General features: G+C 36.2%; 1 long non-coding RNA gene across 15 annotated transcripts; it reads right to left on the reverse strand.

Moving 5' to 3' along the window:
- Window positions 1–4,299: 4,299 nt before the first annotated feature.
- Window positions 4,300–12,002, reverse strand: LOC143866920 (uncharacterized). Of its 15 annotated transcripts, none has more exons than XR_013243082.1 (10): window positions 11,948–12,002; window positions 11,500–11,563; window positions 11,305–11,417; window positions 10,369–10,796; window positions 10,180–10,262; window positions 9,495–9,547; window positions 9,050–9,145; window positions 8,679–8,718; window positions 6,281–6,379; window positions 4,300–4,671 (listed from the first exon to the last, which is right to left on the reverse strand). It is a non-coding gene; the product is annotated as an uncharacterized LOC143866920 (long non-coding RNA). The 15 variants fall into 15 exon arrangements; XR_013243076.1 differs by having other exon boundaries at window positions 11,305–11,426; window positions 11,928–12,002; XR_013243083.1 differs by having other exon boundaries at window positions 11,305–11,391; window positions 11,750–11,982.
- Between the last annotated feature and the right edge of the window lie 10,407 nt (window positions 12,003–22,409).

Here is a 22,409-nt window from a genome sequence, read left to right on the forward strand (position 1 = left end):
CTCTTGCTTTTTCCATGTCCGTGGAAAATTGCGAGAGCCATCGGAATAGGCTGGAAAAGAGTAGCAGGGGGGCCCACAAGCCTACTTTTTTTCGTTTTTTCCTGAATTAAACTATTGAATATGATGAATAGGTGGATCCCACAAAGAAAAAACGATGGTCTTGATTGCTCGATCATGACTTGCACTCTTGAGATTCCATTTCCTACTTTCGTTGTCACCCTTTATTTATTTATTTTTTATTTATTTAAAGAAGATGCAGGTTTATATATATTACAAAATGAGAATTAGTTCAAATACACTTTTGGTCAAAAAACTACATCGCCCTACCAATGGATAAATTCACACCCAAAATAATACTAAAAAATATATGAGATATGAGTATTTTTGTCATGAGAGAGTTGCTTTGGGCATTTTTCAAATTTGATATGAGCTGTCTGATTAAGATCAGTTGATCGGTCGGATTGACCATGGATCAGTCGCGTAGGTGACCGAATGAACCGTTGGATCGGTCAAGGTCCCACTCGGTCGGGTTGGGCCATGATTTTGGTCATATGGGTGGTCGATCTTTTGGTCCAACACGCTCCAACGGCTAGTGCTTGAGCGGGTGCGATCCAAAGCGTCATATCATGGTATAACAACTAGTGGGTGATAAGGTGTGATGAGGATTGTTGGATTATGTCCCATCGCGTCCTAATGATCAAAAGCCAAAAGGGTGCAATCCGCACTGTGGATCATTGACCTGGCAGTTACAGGGGAGGACGGAGGTTTTACACAAACCAATAATCACTCCAAGATTGCTCTGGACTATAGAATCGTGGATTGGAGCGATCTAACGGCCAGATTTCAACCTGCTTTTAAAAGGTACCCTTGTAGGGGTGCAAATTAAATAGAAAGGTTGCCAAATACTCCATTAAAAGAGTAGATAACAGCCTTTGAAATAAAATACAAAAATTACACTTGTGGGACTTGAGTTTGAGTAAATCCATAGCCAAAATTACTCTCTTGGAAGTTTAACAACTTTGTTCTTTGCTTTCTTTTCACAAATCTATTCTAGTGTACTGTTTTCTGCAGAAACAGTAACCGGTGTCTCAAATACTTGTTTATCCAGAGGTGATTTAGAGTTTGTTTCTGCTTAGTGCAAAGCGTCAACAAACATTAGATATAGATAACACCGAGCTTCATTGTATTGTGGAGACAAACATTTGATTTACCTAGAATTTACCTCTTAGAATAGTGATAAGTAGTGCATGGTTGCGAACCTTGTAGAGTAATGGGGCGGGGTGTCATTACTAGTATAAAAAGGAAAGAGAGAGAAGAAAGAGAAAAGGCATTATTCTGCAAGCCAAAATCCACATTTTTCGAGAAATTTGGCTTGGAAAAGTGGAAGGTGGATCCAAAGTCTTCCCAGTCTTCGCCACCTCACCGTTCATAAATCCAAACCGTCCAAACGTCTAAAGTAGAAGCTGAGCTCACAACTAAGGGAAAAACGAGTACTAATAGTGACATCTCATAAAGAGTGAGACCCACAACCGTGACAGGAAAGGTCGTCTCTTTCTCTATCCGTCTAACTCGAGAGTCGAGAGAATACTTCCACTGCGTGCCTCACACTCTAAATCACTCATCAATAATTAAATGATGGTAGGTCTCACACTCATTATCATTTTCTTTATTTATTTATATATTTTCTATTTATTTAAAGAAGATGCAGGTATATATATTACAAATGAGAATTAGATCAAAGACACTTTTGGTCAATCTAGACCGTCAAAAAACTGCAGAGCTATTAAATTTTTTTTTTAAGTCTATTAAAAAAGAAAAAAGACAAACCAATAAAAAATAAATAAAAAGACAAGTTAAGTAGGAGCAATTGTTCAAACATGGTTGTGCTGATATCATTTCCCATAATATAAATAATAAGAAAAATAAGAAAACAAAGAAAGCGATGATGATTTTATCGCCCCACTGTAGGATAATGCGCCCTGCACGTCACGTGATTTGAGGTAAAAAAGGGTTAAAGTCTGCCCCCAGTTCCAATTAACATGGGGCGCATTATCCTACAGGGGGGCGAAAAAAATAATCTCCCATAAAATCGGTTTGGGTCTTTTTGAGTGTTGACCCGACCTGACCTGGAGACTCGGAAGCACTGAGGAAATATCGTGAGTTCGCACCACCTCAGCCCACGAATTTGTCACCCGTGGTGGCCGGCACGCGGATCCCTGAGTGGACCCAACTACTGGACCTCCTACTTTCGTTGTCACCCTTTATTTATTTATTTTCTATTTATTTAAAGAAGATGCAGGTTTATATACTACAAAATGAGAATTAGATCAAAGACACTTTTGGTCAAAAAAACTACAGAGGTGTCCATGATACTAATCCCGTCAAACCCTACCAATGGCTCAAAATTTCTTCCATTCGCCCTTGGATCTGTTTCAAAGCGGATCCAAATTAATTGGGTTTTCCCTCGAATCGTTCAAACATATAGTTGAGCCGAAGTTTGTCTACAGATTTATGAGGAATGATAGATGCAAGGGCGACCTTGCATAAAGAGCTGGAAAAAGGGCCCTTGATTGCATCACATCATTTTTTATTACCGTCCAAATCAAATCGGTTGAAAAAAGTAAATTCGGTTCTACTTAATGATTTGGGTCAAATCAAGGGACCTTTCCAGCTCTTTATGCAAGGGCTTCCTTGCATCTATCATTCCTCCAGATTTAAATAATTCGTTTGGGTCACCTTAATGTAAGCAGGCTGTGCCCGAAAATTCATCCCCTTAGGTTGATCCTAACCCTCCGATCTGTATCATTTTCTGTAATGTCGTCGTTCTGTTGATCCGGGGTTAGGATTATTGAGGCACAACATATATATGTTATGGTAATCCATATGAAGGGTTTGGATCTTTGAACAAAGCGGGACCGACTTTTTAAAAAAAATACTCATATCTAAGCACATACATCATATTTAAAATTTAGAACTATGTTTTCATAATAAATTTCCTATTTGTTGAGTTATACAAAATTTGTATGGGGCAGAACAAAAACAAGTGCCAGCTAGCAGATGTATTTAAAGGGAAAGGTATTTTAGGTTTTTTAATTCCTTATGGTTAAATTTTAACTTAATAAAATTCAATAAGTACTATTTTATAAAATATTTAGCCAGGTATTCCCTCGTTGATGGCTTATGACTAGTAAAAGCATATGGGACCCAACTGAAAATGACAGGACATCCCTGTGGACGACTCTCACTCCTATGAAAAGGATAAGAGAAGGGCGATGCTAAATTCGCACCCCTTGTAGGATGATTCACACCCCTAATACACGTAAAAAAGTGTTATATTCTACTAGGAGGTGTGAATTTATCATCTCCCAAAAGATCGAAAAATCTTAATTTGTGGGACCTATCTTGGATGGAAGATTATGAGTAATTGAGACGGTTGTGTCTAGTGTGGAGTGCGGGTCGGACTGTATTTAATGTCTTCTAGTGAAAAAGCAGTCTTGTTGATAGAGATTTAAACAATTAAAATTTAATAGTCAATGTCGTGTCATATAAGGGAAAAACGCATAGTAATAGTGACATCTCATAAAGAGTGAGACCCACAACTGTGACAGGAAAGGTGGTCTCTTTTTCTATCCGTCTTACATGAGAGTCAAGAGAATACTTCCACTGCGTGCCTCACACTCTAAATCACTCATCAATAATTAAAGGATGGTAGGTCTCACACTCATTATCATTTTGTGTAACCTTTATTTATTTATTTTCTATTTATTTAAAGAAGATGCAGGTTTATATATTACAAAATGAGAATTAGATCAAAGATACTTTCGGTGAATCTAGACCGTAAAAAAACTGCAGAGCTGTCCATGATACTAATCCCGTCAAACCTACCGATGGATTATCCATCGGTAGGTTAGGAGACGTGCACCGTTGTGAGTTTCACCTTTGATTAATCTGGATCATCCATTAGGGTCGGCCCCATCTTTTCGTCTCAAATTGGCTTGGTGATCCATGTATCCTTGTTCAGAGTTGGGTGGAGAAAAATTAAAACATTAATTTTCATATCCATTAATCTATAAGATACAACGATTTGGACAGGAATTTACACTTGGGGGCCGGACTAATTTACCCTTGGCTGCATTGGTCGTTGGGGGACATGATCACTAAACTAGCTAACCATGCATCATAAAAGAGATTTTGCCAGTCAGTGGGGGCCATGGCACCCCTCATGCTATGTGTGCAAGACCCAAAAGTTCACTGTTCAAATTAAATTCGACCAAATTGTATTAAAAGTTTACCGTCATATCCAATCCAAATAACGTCTCTTAAGTATGTGATATGATACACAGACTTTGTTGTAGCACATTCAATAATTTTGATAGGCTCCTGAAATTTGCACACCATGTTCTGATAATTTCACTATCTCACATTGTCATGTACTATTTTACCAGCTGTCAATGGTATCACAATTTCAAAATAGGGAGTTGCTGGCGTCCATCGTAGACGGGATTTCGCGGAGAGTCTTTTGCATGAGGGAGCAGCCAGCTCAGATGAATTAAATGAATAAGATGCTCCGCAAAAACATGTATTGAGATCTCTTCAACGTCCATTTGGACTTCATTTTGTGTACAAATAGCAATTTCCGTGAGAAAATAACATAAAGAGGTAGTAGAACTTCTGCATGAATAAAGAAAAATAAGAAACACTTACATTTACAAAATTGACAGAAGCAACACACGTGGAACGTTTATAGTCTCTAAGTCATATAAGGTGTGTGCTTCATCAGGCTATCCTTTTTTAAGGCAGCATAAATAGATCATGAGAAAACAAATTTGAAGTTTGTTAACTAACAGCAACCAACAAATCAACGTACTGTTCCAAAGAAGAGTAACATCTGCTCTGGAAAACTTACACCAAATGAACAAATAAATTAGAAATGGGTTTGGCATCCACTTCCTAAGACCAATTCAAAGCAATATATATATATATATATATATATATATATATATATATATATATATATATATATATAGGTAAATATTGTCCCTTTTGTCAATATTTGCACAGTAAATAATTCTAACACACATCTCACGTTCATCAGCAGACTAGACCACAAAGACACTTTAGCCACAAACTTTAAAGAAATAAATTATACAGAGCAACTCGAATAGAAGAATCAAAATATCTTGATCAATGTTTGAGGAACAATGTTTGAGGAACACAGATAAAATGGTACAAAAGAATGCACTGAATACCAAACACTCAAAGTAAACCAGACTATACTTTCTTTTCTGCTACAATAATCTTACTTTAATTAAAATTTAATCAAATAAACCTACCAAACCAAAAACAGAAGGCAAATATTTTGATTAAATGTCAGGACCTAATGCTACGTACTTGATGATTAATGTCAGAACACTCATAAAGATTTGAAAGAGAAGGCAAAAGAAAAGGTCTCTGACTAATTCACCATTGAAGAAAACTTTCAAATCGCCATAACTTTGCAGGACGAATTGCATGACATTTACAAGAAGCTTAGTGCTTGCCATAGTGCCAAATGTATTAGCGTGCAAAGAGAAGTACCAAGGAGGTGGGGTCGTAGATACCAGCCAAGTTCTTGAGCTATATTTTGAGTAGCAACAAGTCACAATTGGTTAGAAGCATCTTTTTTTTCTTTTCTGAATGATCTGGTTAGAAGCTTATATACTCCTTTTAGAATACCACAATTGTCTTTGCATTATCTTTATCTAATAAAACCAGCAGGGGTCCCCGCCAAACCCCAGCTTACTCATAAATAAAACAATTGTCTTTGCTAAAAAAAAAAAAAAAAAACAATTGTCTTTGCATTTTATCCATTTCTAATAATGTAATGCTACTTAAAAAATATCACATAGTCCATGATAAATACCAAAGTTAATCATAACAGATATGTATTAACCAAGGAATTAAGCTTTTAATAATAATCACTATCTAAAGACAGTGCCAATACATAAACAGAGAGAAGCTACAATTTTCTTTGAAGTTTATGGAACATTAAAAGTATATCATGCCTCAAAAATCACATATCTGACAACATCCAACAAAAGAGGATAGAAATTAAAAAAACAAATCAAAATCCAAATATGGGTCTGCGATAATTCAACCAAGTAAAAATTAAAACCCATATCACTCGAACTCCAAAAAATGAAAATTGCATCAAGAAAAAACAAAACTTCAGAAAGCAAGTGGGTTGAACATCTGTAGAAGCAAATTAGAGAAAAAGCAGAGAAAATGAGAGAAAAATTACCTCTTAATAAATATGTCCTAAATCATAAGAACTTCCATGAGAAGGAAGACCAAGAGCAGTTCCCTCATTGATAAAGAAAAAACAAGTCCTGAACACCCTCTGAAATTTCATGGTGGTTTGATGTCAATTACATTTCTCCATGAAACTCAATAAAGAAGAAATGAAACATGGAAATCCTCAACCAAAAAATTCAAGTAGAAACCCAAAACAACATAGCTCAACGGAAACCCTTTCTTGCCTCCATCAGTAGATATAACCTAAACAGAAGGTGGTTCTTTGATGTAGATGGAAAAGTAATCTAGAAAATCCAACACACAAAAAAAATTTCCATTCAACAAAAAACCCAACATAGAAAATGGAAGGAAATGAACTGGAGAATTATTAATGATTGCCAATTCAGGTTAACATGGTTTGAGTTCTCAAAAAAACTCAAATTCAATTTCGTTTTCTTTTACGGTATAGTTATGAAAGAGAGGGAAAAAATGAACAATTGTGGGAACTGATCGAACTATAAGAGCAGAAATACTTTCTCGCCTTTATTTTAAAAAGCTGAAAAGACAACAAAAAAACGGTAGAATTTGGCGCTAAATCATCAGAATAAATATGTTGTAGGAACAAACAAAACAAACCCAAGACAGTATTATTAAAGCAAAAATCTAAAACATAAGCATTCAAAAAAATGGAAGAGAAAGTAAAATGCAAGCTAGTAAGGATATTTAAATGTAAATTAATTTAAAATAATGTACCAATGGCCACTGCCTATAAATGCATCAATTCATGTTTATAATAAGCAGAAGACATGATTCTAGAGATTTATCATGTGATTTCAATCAAAATCTAAAGATCTCTGAAATTAAAGTGAACATGGATCCAAAGATTTAATAGCTTTACAATTTATATCATATTTGTTCTGGAACATGATCCGGAATTAACAGATCTTGAATTCTTGAGTTATATTTTGAGTAGAAACAAGTAACAATTTCTGGAGATCGTTGCCAGATTGGTTAGAAGCCTTTTCCTTCTTTTTTGAGTTAGAAGCTTTTTCCTTCTTTTTTGAATGATCTGGTTAGAAGCTTATATACTTCTTTTAGAATACCACAATTGTCTTTACATTATCTTTATCTGATAAAACCGATAGGGGTCCCTGCCAAACCCCAGCCTACTCATCAAAAATAAAATTGTCTTTGCATTTTATCAATTCTAATAATGTAATGCAATTTAAAAAATATCACATAGCCTGTGATAAATACCAAGGTAGAAAGCTATGGCTTTAATCAATGCTTACTTCCATTTTAACTCATTTGGGAGTCTAATTGAACCTGTTTTCTGTATATATTTCAGCGCATGCCACTCAAAGGTACCAACCAAACAATAGTGGAAACATCAGATCTGTTTCTATTTTACTCGTTTAGGAGTGTCACTGTAAACCCGCTTTTCTATATTTCAGAGCATGACATTTAAAGGTAGCATTCCTCCTCCGGCATTCGAAAGCTACGCAGCCTAACATGTCAAAACTTCATAACATAATCAAAACCATGTAAATAAAATAATAAGCAAATCCATAAGAAAGATAAATGAGAAACTTCGACCCAACAGGAAAGATCAACCCAGAAAACTCACCTTCACTTGATTAACATGTGGTATAGGAACAACAAACTCTCCCACATCCATTAAAAAAAAAAAACGAACTCTCCCACATCCAAATCCCCAATCGATCTAGGAAGGCATAATCTGCCAGACTAGCAATGACGTGGGCTTGCCTGTGAATGACAAAAGAGTTGAAGACTATCCTTATAGTAACATTAAACATATGAGAATGGTTTCTTTTGCCATTAAATAAAATTTCAGCTACTCATGAATGAAAGTTTCTCCAGTACCTCACTGAGCGCCCCCCCCCCCCCCCCCCCAAACATTCGGTCTTGAAGCCTGGCTTTTTGCTGAAAATCTATTTTGGCCTTCACAAAAAACAACTAATGCCAGACGAAGGGCTTGAAGACGCTCCTCTACCATAAATCCCTAATCCATCCAAATGAACCTAGCAAGCTTCTATATAGGATCCTTCCATTTCAATCTGCATAAAATGAAATGTCGATATCGGCTGTTGAAATTTCTTTACGCAATCTACATTCCAATGCAACTAATTATGCTACAAATTGAAAATTAAAACAAGGAAACAAAAATAAATGTCACGTAGTGATAAATGAGGTAAAATTCAAAACCCTAACCTTACTCTTTTATTGTTAACCCTGAGAAATGAAGGGGAAAAGGAAAAAATGAGTCAATCTAAGAAGACACAAGTGTGTAAACAAATTTGTTCTTCCTATTAAGATAGCAAGAGTAAATCAGAACAGCTACATCAAGTTCATTAAAAGACCAATCAGTGTAACAGAAGCCTAACCTTAAGTAAGATACTCCTCATGTTCTTCTATCTCGGTTTCCTATACATGGAAAAGATTTAAAGTATGAAAGAAGCTTGAGTGAGTGATATTCTATAGGAAATTTTCCCTCATATCTACTGATGACCGAAATATTTTCAACCATGGTTAAATCTTTGAACTTGAAGAAATAAAATGTGTGAAAACTCCATAAGTTTTTTCCCAAAACTAAACATAAATTACAGACCAAAGTAATTGTAACTTGGCTTAGAAATGGCAGGTGTGAAATTGTCTACAATGATTTTTAGCTCATTCTAAAGATGAATATAGTGTAATCATGATTCTATCACTATACCAACCAAGCTATAAATTTGCATGCTATTGGATTATATACCTGCCATGGTAAAATATAGAACTCCCAACATCCTGAAGAACCCGAACTTCAATGTGCAATTTGTGCATGTCAAAAATGAGACACTAGTCTGTTGCCCTGTTCAATCAAACCCATTCACCAAAATATCAAAATCCAAGAAGAAAATCATCTAAAAGAACAAATCAATACGGATAAAGAACAGCCTGCATAGTTCCAACCAAGCTACCAAATTTCTTTAGCTTACAACATTCCATGCCATTCGTCTGTGGTAATTAACAAAATAGAGAAAGCAGAACATTAAGAGAACCAGATCACTAAATCATTACAGCCTAAAGAACACAATTTATCACATAAACTGCAGAACTTCTTTGCTTCTATATCACAAAAATAGATAAGAGGGCACAGGCTCGAGAGAGCTATTAGATGTGTGGTTGATACACGGCGGATGAGAAAAAACAATGCAAACCTTGATTTCTAGAGTATTAGTCGATTCAGTGTTTTCCATGTATTGAAAGGAACCTAAATAAGAGAAGGGAGAAAAAACAATGTAAGAAAAATAGCAACAGATACAGATACAGAGGTGAAGCACATTTTTTACACATACCTTCATTTCTATAATGAAAAAAAATAAGAAAACAATTTAATAGTTAGAACCCAATAATTTAGAAGAATCATAGACAATGAAGTTTTATTTGAAGAATAATAATCATTGAAGAATCAATATCTTACAAAATGGAGCTATTGAATATGGCACGCCACAGAGTTTAAACAGCTGGACAGGACCCATTACAAATGACAATCCCACAAGAAGAGCTACCATTGAACTCCTGGAAATTAAACAGGCCACTGATATTCCCACTACCATGTTAAAATAATGAGACAAACTCAGCTTGTCTCATTAACAAAACATGGCAGTGCAAATATCATTAGCCTGTAAATGTAGGGTGAGTTTCTCTTGGTCTCTCTTCATTGGTGTCTATCCATCAAATACACGAATTTGTTTGAATCCATTGATCAAATTAACAAGAGAGAGAGAGAGAGAGAGAGAGAGAGAGAAATCTAATCAGGATTTGAAAGTTGGTTGAAGATAGTAAGATCTCAAAGAGAATGCGAACGAAAAATAAGAAATCATGATCGAATACAACTTTTACCTGTTTTCGTAGTAGCTGTTAATGACCACAGCCACTTTAGAGGGGAGCATATAATGAATTAGAGAAAAATCCATCAAGAAATCCTACAAAAAATATGAGATATCAGCCTTTCTGATTTCTTACATCCATGAAAATCATATAAAACATGGATTTGAGAAATACAAGCAGAGGCATGGAGGAAGCACATACATGATTCAGTTTTCCTCTCACTATGTCCATGGAGCAAGCATCGGTTTTCCTGTTACTATGATCCATAGACATAAACTATGATAGCATCTCCTCTGAAGAAGGAAATGTAGCAGTCTTGCTAAAGCTTTTCTGAGTATTTGCATCTAAAGCGCTACTCTACTTGACTTTCAACTCTGAGTACATCATGCCCTCTGAAGGACCTATCTCATCCCTATCCGAAGTTACAACATGGTAAAGTGCACCTCCCTGAACATCATCTTGAATGCGTAGTGTTTCATCAAAGGATCTTCCAAGCTCTAACACCTAACCGTCTGTCATAGTAACCAATGTAATGTCGGCATCATCTTGAGACATTACGATACCAGTCATTCCTATGTAATAAGTGCCCTGCTCAATCTTAACCTGCAATTGCTCGAGTTCCTGTGCATCTACATATGAATTGAAGTCAATATCTTCATAAACTAAGTTAACACAAGGTATAGAAGCATCCAATACCCCCACGTGCTGTGGACACAAGAATTTCTATGCATAAATTGAAGTCAATATCTTCTGAAACTGAGTTAAAACAAGGTATGGAAGCATTCATTAATAATACCATAGGTTCTGTGGACACAGGAACTGCTAATGTTCAATATTAGAAAACCATGTACCATCTGATAAGTTCTCCGATTAACCAAAGAAGACATAATAAAACTCTCTCCTACTAACATATGTTCACATTAATGAGTTTCTGCTGTCAAAAATATAAGCAGGTCCTATTAAAGGATAAAGGAGAAAATGGGTCACATCTAATTTAACAACCAAAACTACCTATGGTTAAAAAAGAAGATTAACTCCCTGCTTCTAACAGAGCTCAAAGATAAGAAAAACTAAAAAATCAATGAAATCAGAGATTAAAAAAGAAAATAAAAAAACCCAAAACTATCTCTATCTCACCTGCGTCAAATCATCCTCATAATCATCAAGATTGAAATTGATACCTGCATGGCGACCCAAAACTTGATGGCTGCTCTGTCAAATGCTCTGAAACAAATTTCTCGAATCTAATCCTAAAATCTCTGGTTGAAAAATATTTGTTACTGAGTGAAACAGGAAAAAAAGGAAACAACATGAAAATGATTTTACAAGCACCTGAGAGAAAGTTGTAGAAAATGGGCAAAAACAAAGCAATACTGAGCACTTGTGCCGAATCCACCTGCATTGGAGAGAAGTTATTCCAATGTCAGTAACTGCGAACAATGGAAAAAACATTCACGAAAAAGAGGAGAAATTTTTTTATAAATACCCAAATAAACTTGAGGAAAAAAAAGAAGAAACCCATAGAATTTTATTTTTTTAAGTTGTTGAGAAAAAATTGGAAAAAAAAAATGAAGAAACCCACAACGGAATTCGGATAAAATCCCCACAGCCCTTTTTTGTTTTCCTCCTGGCTACCAACAACACTGTTAAAAGGAGAGGCTAGGGTTTCCGAGTTCACTCATTCCCCCAAACCATAAAGAAGAAGAGAATCGTTCTGCAGAGGAAAGGGAAACATAGAAAAAGAAAGTATAGACATCTACATTCTTCTCGCCGAACAGACCTGAGGCTAGGGTTTCCAGGCATAGGAAGAAGAAGCGCAAGTAGAGAGAAGAAAGTTGAGGTTTTGTTAAGAGGTGTTCTGTAACTTTTTCGTTGTCGCGGGAAAAAACACACGTGGCCTGGGAAGGAAAGGAAGGATAAGGCTTAAGGTGACGTGTTTATGACACGTATCTTCAAGGGCTAGGCAGCAAGGAGCCAAGGAAATGGTAAAAATGCCCCGGCAGGATTAGACATGGCGGGAATAAGTAATGAAAGAAGGGTAGGGAATTTTGGTGAAAGATGGCTGACGAAATTTCAGGGGAAGCAACAAGGAAATAGCGAAAATGCCTGGAAAATGGGGACGTAGGAGGAAGATTTAAACGACAGGGGTATGAAATTTCAAGGTCTAGGCTTTTAGAATAGTAAGGAAAGGATTACAAAATGAGAATTAGATCAAACCCTACCAATGGATTGTCCACAACAGACAGTTAGGATTTGTTTGAATATAGGCTCTGTTCGGATTGCAGGAATTCTCTGGAATAAAGAGGAAAATTATATGGCTTATTTAGCTGAATACCATCATAAATTGAAAGTTCCATTTTCACTAAAACTTGAACGGGTTGGTTCAAGTTATTTTAATTTTTCATATAAATCAAACAAAAGAAAAGAAGGAAAAATTGGAAAAGTTTGTCCTTTCCAAACATTTTTATAAAATTCCTGCAATCAAAACGAGGCCATGTGATAGAACACCGTTCTATTAGAAAAGAAAATAGGGACGAAGAAGATAGAAAAAAGCGAAATAATGAGCTAATTTGAGGAAACTCAGGCCTCCAATGAGTTAATTAGAGGAAACTCGACCTCCAAGATGCAAACTGCACTTAATTTGATTATTCCCTGCTCAAAGGCCATTCGGCATCTACATTATATAGAAATTAGGAAAAGAAAAATAAGAAAATATAAATCAGCATAATAGGAAAAAGAAAATAAGGAAACCTAATATAAGATAGCAATAACATAAATAAGGAAAGCTTCTAAATAAGAAAATCTATTCCTAACATTCCCCCGCCCTTAATTTCAACCTTGACCCCAAGGTTGAAGATTGATCTTGTGCAAGACTTTCCAAATTTCTTCTCTCTTCTCCTTTTTTGGAAAGTCTTACACAAGATCAATCTCCAACCTTGGGGACAAGGTTAAAATTAAGTGCAGGGGAATGTTAGAATCAGTTTTCCTTTTTCCTATTCTGCTAATTTAGATTGTCTTCTTTATTTAGGTTATTGCCATATTTAGGGTTTCCTTATTTTCCTTCACATTCTGCTGATTTATGTTTCTTTATTTTGCTTTCCCTAATTTCTATATAATGTAGATGCCGTATGGCTATGGAATAATCAAATTAAGTGCAGTTTGCATCTTGGAGGTCGAGTTTCCTCGAATTAACTCATTGGAGGCCTAAGTTTTCTCGAATTAACTCATTATTTCGCTTTTTTCTATCTTCTTCTTCCCTATTTTCTTTTCTGATAGAACGGTGTTCTATCACCATGCTGATTTGGTCGAGAATGAACAAGGTGGTGAGTTTTGTAAAACATGCGTGCAAGAAAAATTTTGGTTGGGAGACGTGTACGGTGGTGAGTTTCACTTTTGATTAATCTAAACCATGTAATAGGGTGGGCCCCTTCTTGTCGTCTCAAATGGGCCTGGTGATGTCGAGAGTTGGGTGGAGAAAATTAAAACATTAATTTTCATATGATCCATTAATGTATAAGATAGGGCTGTTTGGACAGGAATTTACACTTTGGGGCGCAGGGGGTGGGGGGTGGACTACTTTACACTTGGCTGCATTGGTCATTGGGGGACCATGGCCACTAAACTAGCTAAGCAAACATGTAGAGCCATGCATCATAAAAGAGATTTTGCAAGTCATTGGGGGGGGGGGGGGGGGGGGGGGGGGTACACAATTTCACTAACTCGCCTTGTCTTGTACTATTTAACCAGCTGTCAATGGTTATTACAATTTCCAAAAAGCGATTTGCCAGCGCTCATCGCAGAAGGCATTTTGCGGAGAGTCTGTTGCATGAGGGAGCATCCACCTCATATATATCTCCACGATAATGTTTTGATAATGAGGAAAACCCACCTGGTTTTACATTTTTTTAACAAGCTGTACTCTGGTCATTTTTATGTGGGAGTTGCTTTGGTCATTTTTCTAAAGGAGATTACGAGTTATGCACAGCTAAAAACAAATAAGGTGCAAAATTTTAAAGTAAATAATTCACAGCTGTAAACTTTTACGCCCATTTTATGGCAAAACAAATTGACCCTCAAAAAAATATATATGATGATTGGATTTTTTTCATGGATACTTCCTGATAAATTCACACCCAAAATTTCTTCCATTTGCCCTTGGCTCAAAACTGGCAACCTAATTTTTGGGGAGTCAACAAGCCCACTGTCCACTCGGATCTGTTTCAAAGCGGATCCAAATTAATTGGGTTTTCCCTCCAATCGTACACTCAATTTTATAATCCATAATTGATAACCCATGGACAATATTTATGTGTGGATTATGCACACATGTAAGTAGGACATTATCAGATTGGAATGAGTATTTATATAATGCTTAGGAGTAGCTGTGCCTTATTTATTTTTATTTTTATTTTAAAAACAAATAGTTGAGCCGAAGTTTGTTTACAGATTTATGAGGAATAATAGATGCAAGGGCGCTCTTGCATAAAGAGCTGGAAAATGGCCCTTGATTGCATCACATCATTTTCGGTAACCGTCCAAATCGGTTGAAAAAAGTAAATTCGGTTTTAAAAGTTCAAGCAGTTATTTTTTTGTGCCATCCCAACCTTATAATTGTTGATTTGGAGTGATCAACACCATTGCTTTGGGTAAGCTGGTTTGATCTTTGTGGTCATAAGCCATTCATTGCAAAAATAGCAAAATATTGCCTTAAAACTCAAGATAAAGCTTATTATAGTTTCAACAATCATTTTGCATTACAACTAAAGGAAAATTGCACCATTACTTGAAACAACAAATTTTCAAGTAACTATGGAATTCTAAGAGCTTCTCGGTCGACCAGTCAATATATGCATCCATAGCTCTAAAGTATTTATGCCTCCAATGTTTGTTGAGGATGAGAAAGCCGATGACTCCCCAAAATCCCAAAGCATATGACATTGCCACGAATGAGTAGAAAAACACAGGATTATCAAGAACCCTAAAACTTTTCCCCTCATCTCTATCAGGTTGTGGAGGGATGTCCACGGAACAATTTTTTTCTAGTGGTGGTCCACATAGATATGGATTTCCCTCAAAGCTTTCCTCAGGAAATGTGGTAAGGTGTTTCTCAAAAGGGATATTACCTGATAGGTTATTGTAGGCGACCGAGAAAGCACCAAGTGAATCCAGTTGAGTTAATTCATAAGGGATTCTCCCAACTAACTTGTTGTGAGAAAGATCCAAACTTTCCAAGCTTTTTAGGTTCTGAAAGGATTGTGGAAGATAGCCAGTTAGCAGGTTGTTGGAAAAATTTAATGAGTGAAGCTCTCCCAAGTCTCCTATTTGGAATGGAATATCACCCCCCAATTGATTCGTGGACAAATCAATTCCAATCATCAAGCTAAAAGGAAGGCCGTCGTAAATGTAAGTTACACTCTTTGTGGTGAAAGAAATTGAAGTCCTAGGATGAAACAATCTATTATAAAGAACGAAATCGGAAATTTGGATTTGATCAGTTTTCTTCCATGAACTTATGTTGTTGAGACAAGAAGGTATATTTCCAGAAAAAGAATTGTTAGAGAGATCCAAGGTATGGAGGTTACTTAGTTGACACAATTGTATTGGAATGTGTCCTCGAAAGAAATTATGGCCTAAAAGAATTGATACCAATTTTGAGAGGAAGAATAACCAGCTAGGAATAGTATCGGATAGGGAATTTTTTTGCATATCAAGAATCATCAAGTCAGGGCTATTTAACAGGCCAGATGGAATTTTTCCAGTGAAGTTATTGTGGCTGGCAAATAAATATTGCAATCGTGTCAAGTTAGCATCAACTGGGAGAATGTCTCCTTGCAAACTATTACTTGATAAGTTTAGGTAAACCAGCTGAGTGCAATTTTTGGTGAGTTGATTTGGCATTTCTCCTGAAAAGTTGTTGGAAGATTGGTCCAATATATATAAGCGTTCTATTTCACCCATCGATGAGGGGATCCTACCTTGCAAAATATTTTTGGATAGGTTGAAGTAAACCAACCGAGGGAAGAGAGTGCCCATGTTTGTAGGAAGTGACCCGCTTAGATTATTCTCAGAGATATCTAGAACAGTGAGAGTTGATATAGTGTTGTGGGTAGACTGAGGAATTGAGCCTTCGAAGAAGTTATCCGTCAACGACATGTAATCACTTGACATATTGTACAATAGCCAAGATGGGATGTGCCCTCTAAGAGAGTTATGACCCAAATTTAAATCAATTAAACGAAGCTGACTAGAAAGAAAGCTGGGAATCCTGCGAGTGCTACGTTGCTTGAGGTTGCAATTTTCTAAGGACAAAAACCAGAGTTGAAAAGTAGGAACCCAGTGTGGGTGTTGGGTTTCAACCTCTAATTGGACATTGTTTGAAAGGTCAACAAATGAAAGCCATGAGAGGTTGGCAAAAATAGAAAATGAGAACATACCCATGAACTGATTATTTGAAAGCCCAATAGACTCTATCTTCGTTAGATTGTTGAAAATGAAAGAAGGAATCTTCCCTGTAAAGCGATTGTCGGAGAGATTAAGCTCTTGCAGGTTATGCATGCCTTCCATACATGGATGAATACCACCCTCAATTGAATTGCTCCCGAGATTCAAGTAACTTAAATTCCTTAGTTTGCAAATCCCTGTAAGAATAAGACAAAGAAAATGGTCCCAAAATTAGACCCCTGACCATATGTGGAGCTGGAGGAAGTTTGTGTAAATATCAAATCCATGTTCATGGATTTGATATTCCCAAAATTAGACCCCTGACCATATGTGGAGCTGGAGGAAGTTTGTGTAAATATCAAATCCATGTTCATGGATTTGATATTTACACACCCCTTGCTATTAGAGGGGCGGGAGGAAGTTCCTCCAGACAAATCTGGAGCCAACCATGACCACTCAAAGTAATAACGTAATTAGTCCTGTAAACATGTGGAGATGATATAACTATAAGATATGGCCCAATCATTGTATTGGTTGTCTCTGGGTTGTGACCTGTGACTGTGAGATCCAAAGATCTTAAAAGAGGGGGTGGGAATATCATTTCCCATTTTCTTTATTAAATGTATAGTTTACTTTTCTTAAAGCGGGTACTATGACAGAAAATAACAAAATCCTGTCAAAAAATACTCCACACATCATCATTTTGGGCGAGGAAAAGCTATTGCCCCGTACCTGTTGAGATGGCGCCAAATGTGAATGTCAGATTATTCTCTGATAAATCCAAATCTTCCAGGGAGGAGAGGTTGCCTAGACATGATAGAAGACGTTGATCGTGAAGATTGTTAAGGCTGAGTTCTAGATGCTCGAGTCTCTTCAAGCCACATAATCCTACAAGAAAAATGATCAAGATGGTTTCAATAATTAATCTTACTGATGGGATGGCCGTTAGGTGGCCATATACGTTGCCTCATGATGTTTTGCCAGATCAAGGGCCTTGGTTACACACACCCTTGTGCCTATTTGTGATGCATCTGATCTTGGCCTAGTATTCATCCTATGAGATTTGTTTAGGCCTTCTTTGTATTGCAGAAACACATTTCTCGCACAAAATATTTTCGTTGATTTTGTTTACTTCACAATTTAGACTGAAATCATATGGTTACAGTTTGTTTAGACGGGTACCATTATAAAATGAAAGTCCTAATAAATAAAACTTTGTAATCAATCAATGGAAAAGGAAGAAATTTTGTAAAAATTTTCTTTTTCAAACTTTTTAAGAGAATTCCTGCAATCCAAAATGGCCATGACCATGAATGTGATTATAAGCATTGACCCTCATGGGGTAGCCGATAAGGTTCTGATCCCACTAGAAAGGGAGGTGATAAGTTCGCCCCTTGACTCGGCATTCGCTTCTCTAATAGAAGCTAAAGCTTTAAGAGGGTGTTTTTGTCTATTTGCAAAACCTGGGTTAGGGCTTCATATTAAACACCTAAAAATACAACTTTTGGGTGGTTTTTCTAGAGTTTAACCTAATCTAATCGTGCAACAGCCCTAAAGGAGCGTGTTCGTGTGGGAGAAAGTGGAGAGACCATCTTGGAGGCCGAAATCGTGATCCAAGCTACGATCCATCCAAAAAATGGTTTTGATCTTTAAAAACACTAAGATTTAAGTTCTGTTGATTTGGAATAATGTCGTTTTGGACATATAATTGCGTTTGAGAGGTCTCCGTGATTGATCTCAGATTCCTTGCTGTTCACCTTGTTCTTGGATCTCCATCGAACCCAAGATCTTTCGGTTTTGTCCTAACCCTCTGATCGCCGCACCAATCACTTTCCATTTCTTCCCCTTTTATTCCCTTTTCATTTCTTTTTCTTTTTTGTCTAAAATGTCCAAGAAAAACAAATCTTTTTTGTATGGAATTGATCCACCAACACATGAGCTTGAGTTGAATGGCTTGGATAACCAAACAATGGACCCCACCTTACAACAAAAATATGTTGTTTTTGCTAAAAAAAACGAATAGGCAATTAATCAAATGGGTATTTGTGTTATTTTAAAAATTGAAGGAAGGAAAATTTGTTACTTTCCCCAAGAGACATGATACTACGCTATTGATCAATCAATCCTCATTTTTATGGTTTCTCCAAAAAGAAAAAACAGATTAACTTTTTATTATTATATTTTTCATAGGCCTATGACAGTCATTATATGCCGTGATCAGTTTGCCTTTCGAAAATTGAAAATGGATGCAGCTGCTGAAGATCCCAAGATACCGTAAGGACTATACCAAAAGCGTATTTTATGCTTCATCTTATCATTGAAAAATACTATTGCCACTCCTTACCTGTTGACATGCCAATTGGGTTTCTAAGATTATTATCTGATAAATATAAATCTTCCAGGGACGAAAGGTTTCCTAAACATGATGGAAGACTTCGATCATCAAGTTGGTTATCCGAGAGATCTAGTTGCTTGAGTCTCTTCACGCTGCATAAACCTACAAGAAAATGATGAAGACAAAAACATATGAGCACATTTAATTTATTACCAAAAAACAAATTCCTTTCAATGCAAAGGAAAAAAATCAGATTTCTATATTACTTAAAAGAAAAAAGCTAAAAAAGTGATTCTCAGGCCTTGTTGTCTTTTGGATAGACACATTGTGAGATGTTAGGAGTGTCCGTTTGGAGTGAGACTTGGGTTTTTGGAGAACTAAAGCAATGCTGACGAAATAAACGGATTAGATCAATCAAAGGTGTGACTTGTAACCCTCGTTTTTAAGGTTTCCGAAAAAGAAAAAGTTAACTTTGTATTATTATATTTTCATAGCCTACATGATAAATAGTCGTTCTCCAATCTTCGCATCCATGAAGGCATATCACTTCCTGTGCCCGCCACTTGTGCCCTGTGGATGTGATCTGTTTTGTTAACTAATTGACGAACACAAACCCGGCCCATTATTGTTTGCCCTGTGGAGCATTATGCTTCATTAAGGATTTCCCTATCAGAAGCTAAAGCTTTGATATTTATAGTAGTTAATAGGGTGAATGGGATGTCCATTACGTACAGAACTAGAACCATATGGGTTTTCCTCATCATGTTTCACACCCCTGTCCCTATGTATGACATGATGTTGACCCTAGGCTTGATCGTAAGACTCATTTGAGGTTTTGTTTGAGGTTTTGTTTGAGTGATGTACTGTTTAAGGACCAGTCTCAAAAGGCTAACCTGCTAATTTTCTCTTATAAATACAGTACCTCGAGTATATGAAGTCTACTTTAGGGTATGTCCTACTTATGTGGAAGGTGGGATATCTCATCTCATAGAAAACATGAAGCATTAGTGGCAGATCTTTTTGTGCCTGCTTGTAATGAATTTTCACTAGTTCAACAAAAAAAAAAGGTAAAAAAGACAACTTCTAAGTCCTAGAAAGGCCAGTGTAGTACGTAGAATAACATAACAAAAATATGTAGGGAGGTTATGATGCTTTGTCATGTGGGTAATGTTACGGTCATAATTATTTTTTAAGACAAAAATATCCCTCTTGTTAGGAAAATGATAAAACATTCCGTTAAGTTTGAGAAAATCGTGAAAGAAGTTCCGAAAATGAAAAAACATTCCATTATGTAAACATGTGGAGATCCAAAGATCTTAAAAGAGAGGGTGCGAATATCATTTCCCATTTTCTTTATAAAATTTATAGTTTACTTTTCTTAAAGGGGTATTATGACAGAAAATTAACAAAATCCTGTCAAAAAATACTCCACACACCATCATTTTGGGCGAGGATAAGCTATTGCCCCAACTAAAACGAACAAGACGTAAAAACCCAAAACCATTTCATTTATTACTAAACAATAAATTGCTCTCAATGCAAGGGAGAAATCTCAAAGTTTTATATGACTTATATGAAAAATGCTAAAAAAAATCACCCTTAGAATTTTTTTCCTTATTGATCACTTTCTGGGCACAAAAGTGGAGATGATCAATTCTGTTGATTTAGAAGACAGCCACAAAAGTGGCTCTTTATCATTTTCCCATTCTTGATCAGATGATCCTAAGCCTTGATTTAGTAGGTCTCACACCAAAAGCCGCTAAAGCTTTCATATTTGTATTCAACAAATAATCTTAGGGCCCCTTTGGATAGTTGATATTGTGTATTTGGATTTGGAATTGAGTTTTGAATACAAAATGAATAGATCCGGCAGCTCATGTTTGGGTTGCAGAAAAACATTTCTCGCATAAAATATTTTCTTTGATTTTTTTTTAATTTCACAATTTAGAGGGGAATCATATGGTTACGGTTTATTTAGAGGGGTACCATTATAAAAAGAAAGTCCTAATAAATAAAACTTTGTAAAAAATTTCTTTTCTTCCTCATGGCGTAGACCACAAGGTGGATTTAATGGACTATCATGATTTAATGGTCAAGGGTGTAATTAAGACCATTGATTTAATGGACTATCATGAGGCAACCCATATAGTACAATCAGAGATCACATATGTCAGATTTAAGGCCTACAACTATCAAAGCTTTAGCTTTTATTGGTTAATTTCGCCATGAGACATGATACTAGCCTATTTGTTAATTTCGCCAACGACAGTCATTATCTGATCTTCCCATCCATGTGGACAAGATGAGTTAATTTGCTCTATTGTCAAAACAAGTTTGTGCCTTGATCAGTTGCCTTTCAAAAATTAAAAAAGGGTGCAGCTACTGAAGATCCCCAGATACCCTAAGGCCTATACCAAAAGCGTATTATATGCATCATCTTATCTTTGAAATTATGAGATAAGTGAAAGTGAAGAGAAAAACTACTTCAACCATCATCATTTCGGATGAGAAAAATACTATTGCCACTCCGTACCTGTTGACATGCCAATTGGGTTTCTAAGCTTATTATTTGATATATCTAAATCTTCTAGGGACGAAAGGTTTCCTAGACATGATGGAAGACTTCGATCATCGAGTTGGTTATCCAAGAGATATAGTTCCTTGAGTCTCTTCAAGCTGCATAAACCTACAAGAAAATGATGAAGACAAAAAAGTATGAGCACATTTCATTTATTACCGAAAAACAAATTCCTTTCAATGCAAAGGAATAATGGAAAAAACGGTGATTCTTAGGCCCTGTTTTCTTTTGGATTAAATCAATCAAAGGTGTGACTCTCATGATCGACCACCAACTTCCCTGCGATGATGCCTGCATAAAATGGACCCAATTTCCGTTTCTTCCCCTTATATTCCCTTTTTTCTTTTTCTTTTTTTGCATAATTTGTCCAAGAATAAAATTCTTTGTAATAGCATTGATCTACCAACATATGAGCATGAGTTGAATGACATGGATAGCCAAAAAATGGACCCCACCTTACAACAAAAATATGTTGTTTTAGCTAAAACCGAATAGTCAATTGCAAGAAGGAAAATTTGTTACTTTTGCCAAGAGACATGATACTAGGTTCTTTAACCAACCCTCGTTTTAAGGTTTCCAAAAAAAAAAAAGTTAACTTTGTTTTATTATATTTTCATAGTCTACGAGATAAATAGTCATTATCAATTCTTCGCATCCTTGAAGACATATAACTTCCTGGGCTCACATCCTGGGCCCTCCACTTGTGCCCTGTGGACGTGATCTGTTTTGTTAACTAACTGGCGAACTTAAACCTGGCACATTATTGTTTGCCCAACCTTGATTGAACGATCCTAGCACTTGAGTATTAGGCTTCGTTAAGGTTTTCTCTATCAGAAGCTAAAGCTTTGATTATTTATAGCAGTTAATTGGGTGAATGGGATGTCCATT

Source organism: Tasmannia lanceolata, unplaced genomic scaffold, assembly GCF_043159265.1.
Source record: "Tasmannia lanceolata isolate RefF3 unplaced genomic scaffold, GAP_Taslan_0.1 ptg000178l, whole genome shotgun sequence".
In the NCBI taxonomy this organism is placed as follows: Eukaryota; Viridiplantae; Streptophyta; class Magnoliopsida; order Canellales; family Winteraceae; genus Tasmannia; species Tasmannia lanceolata.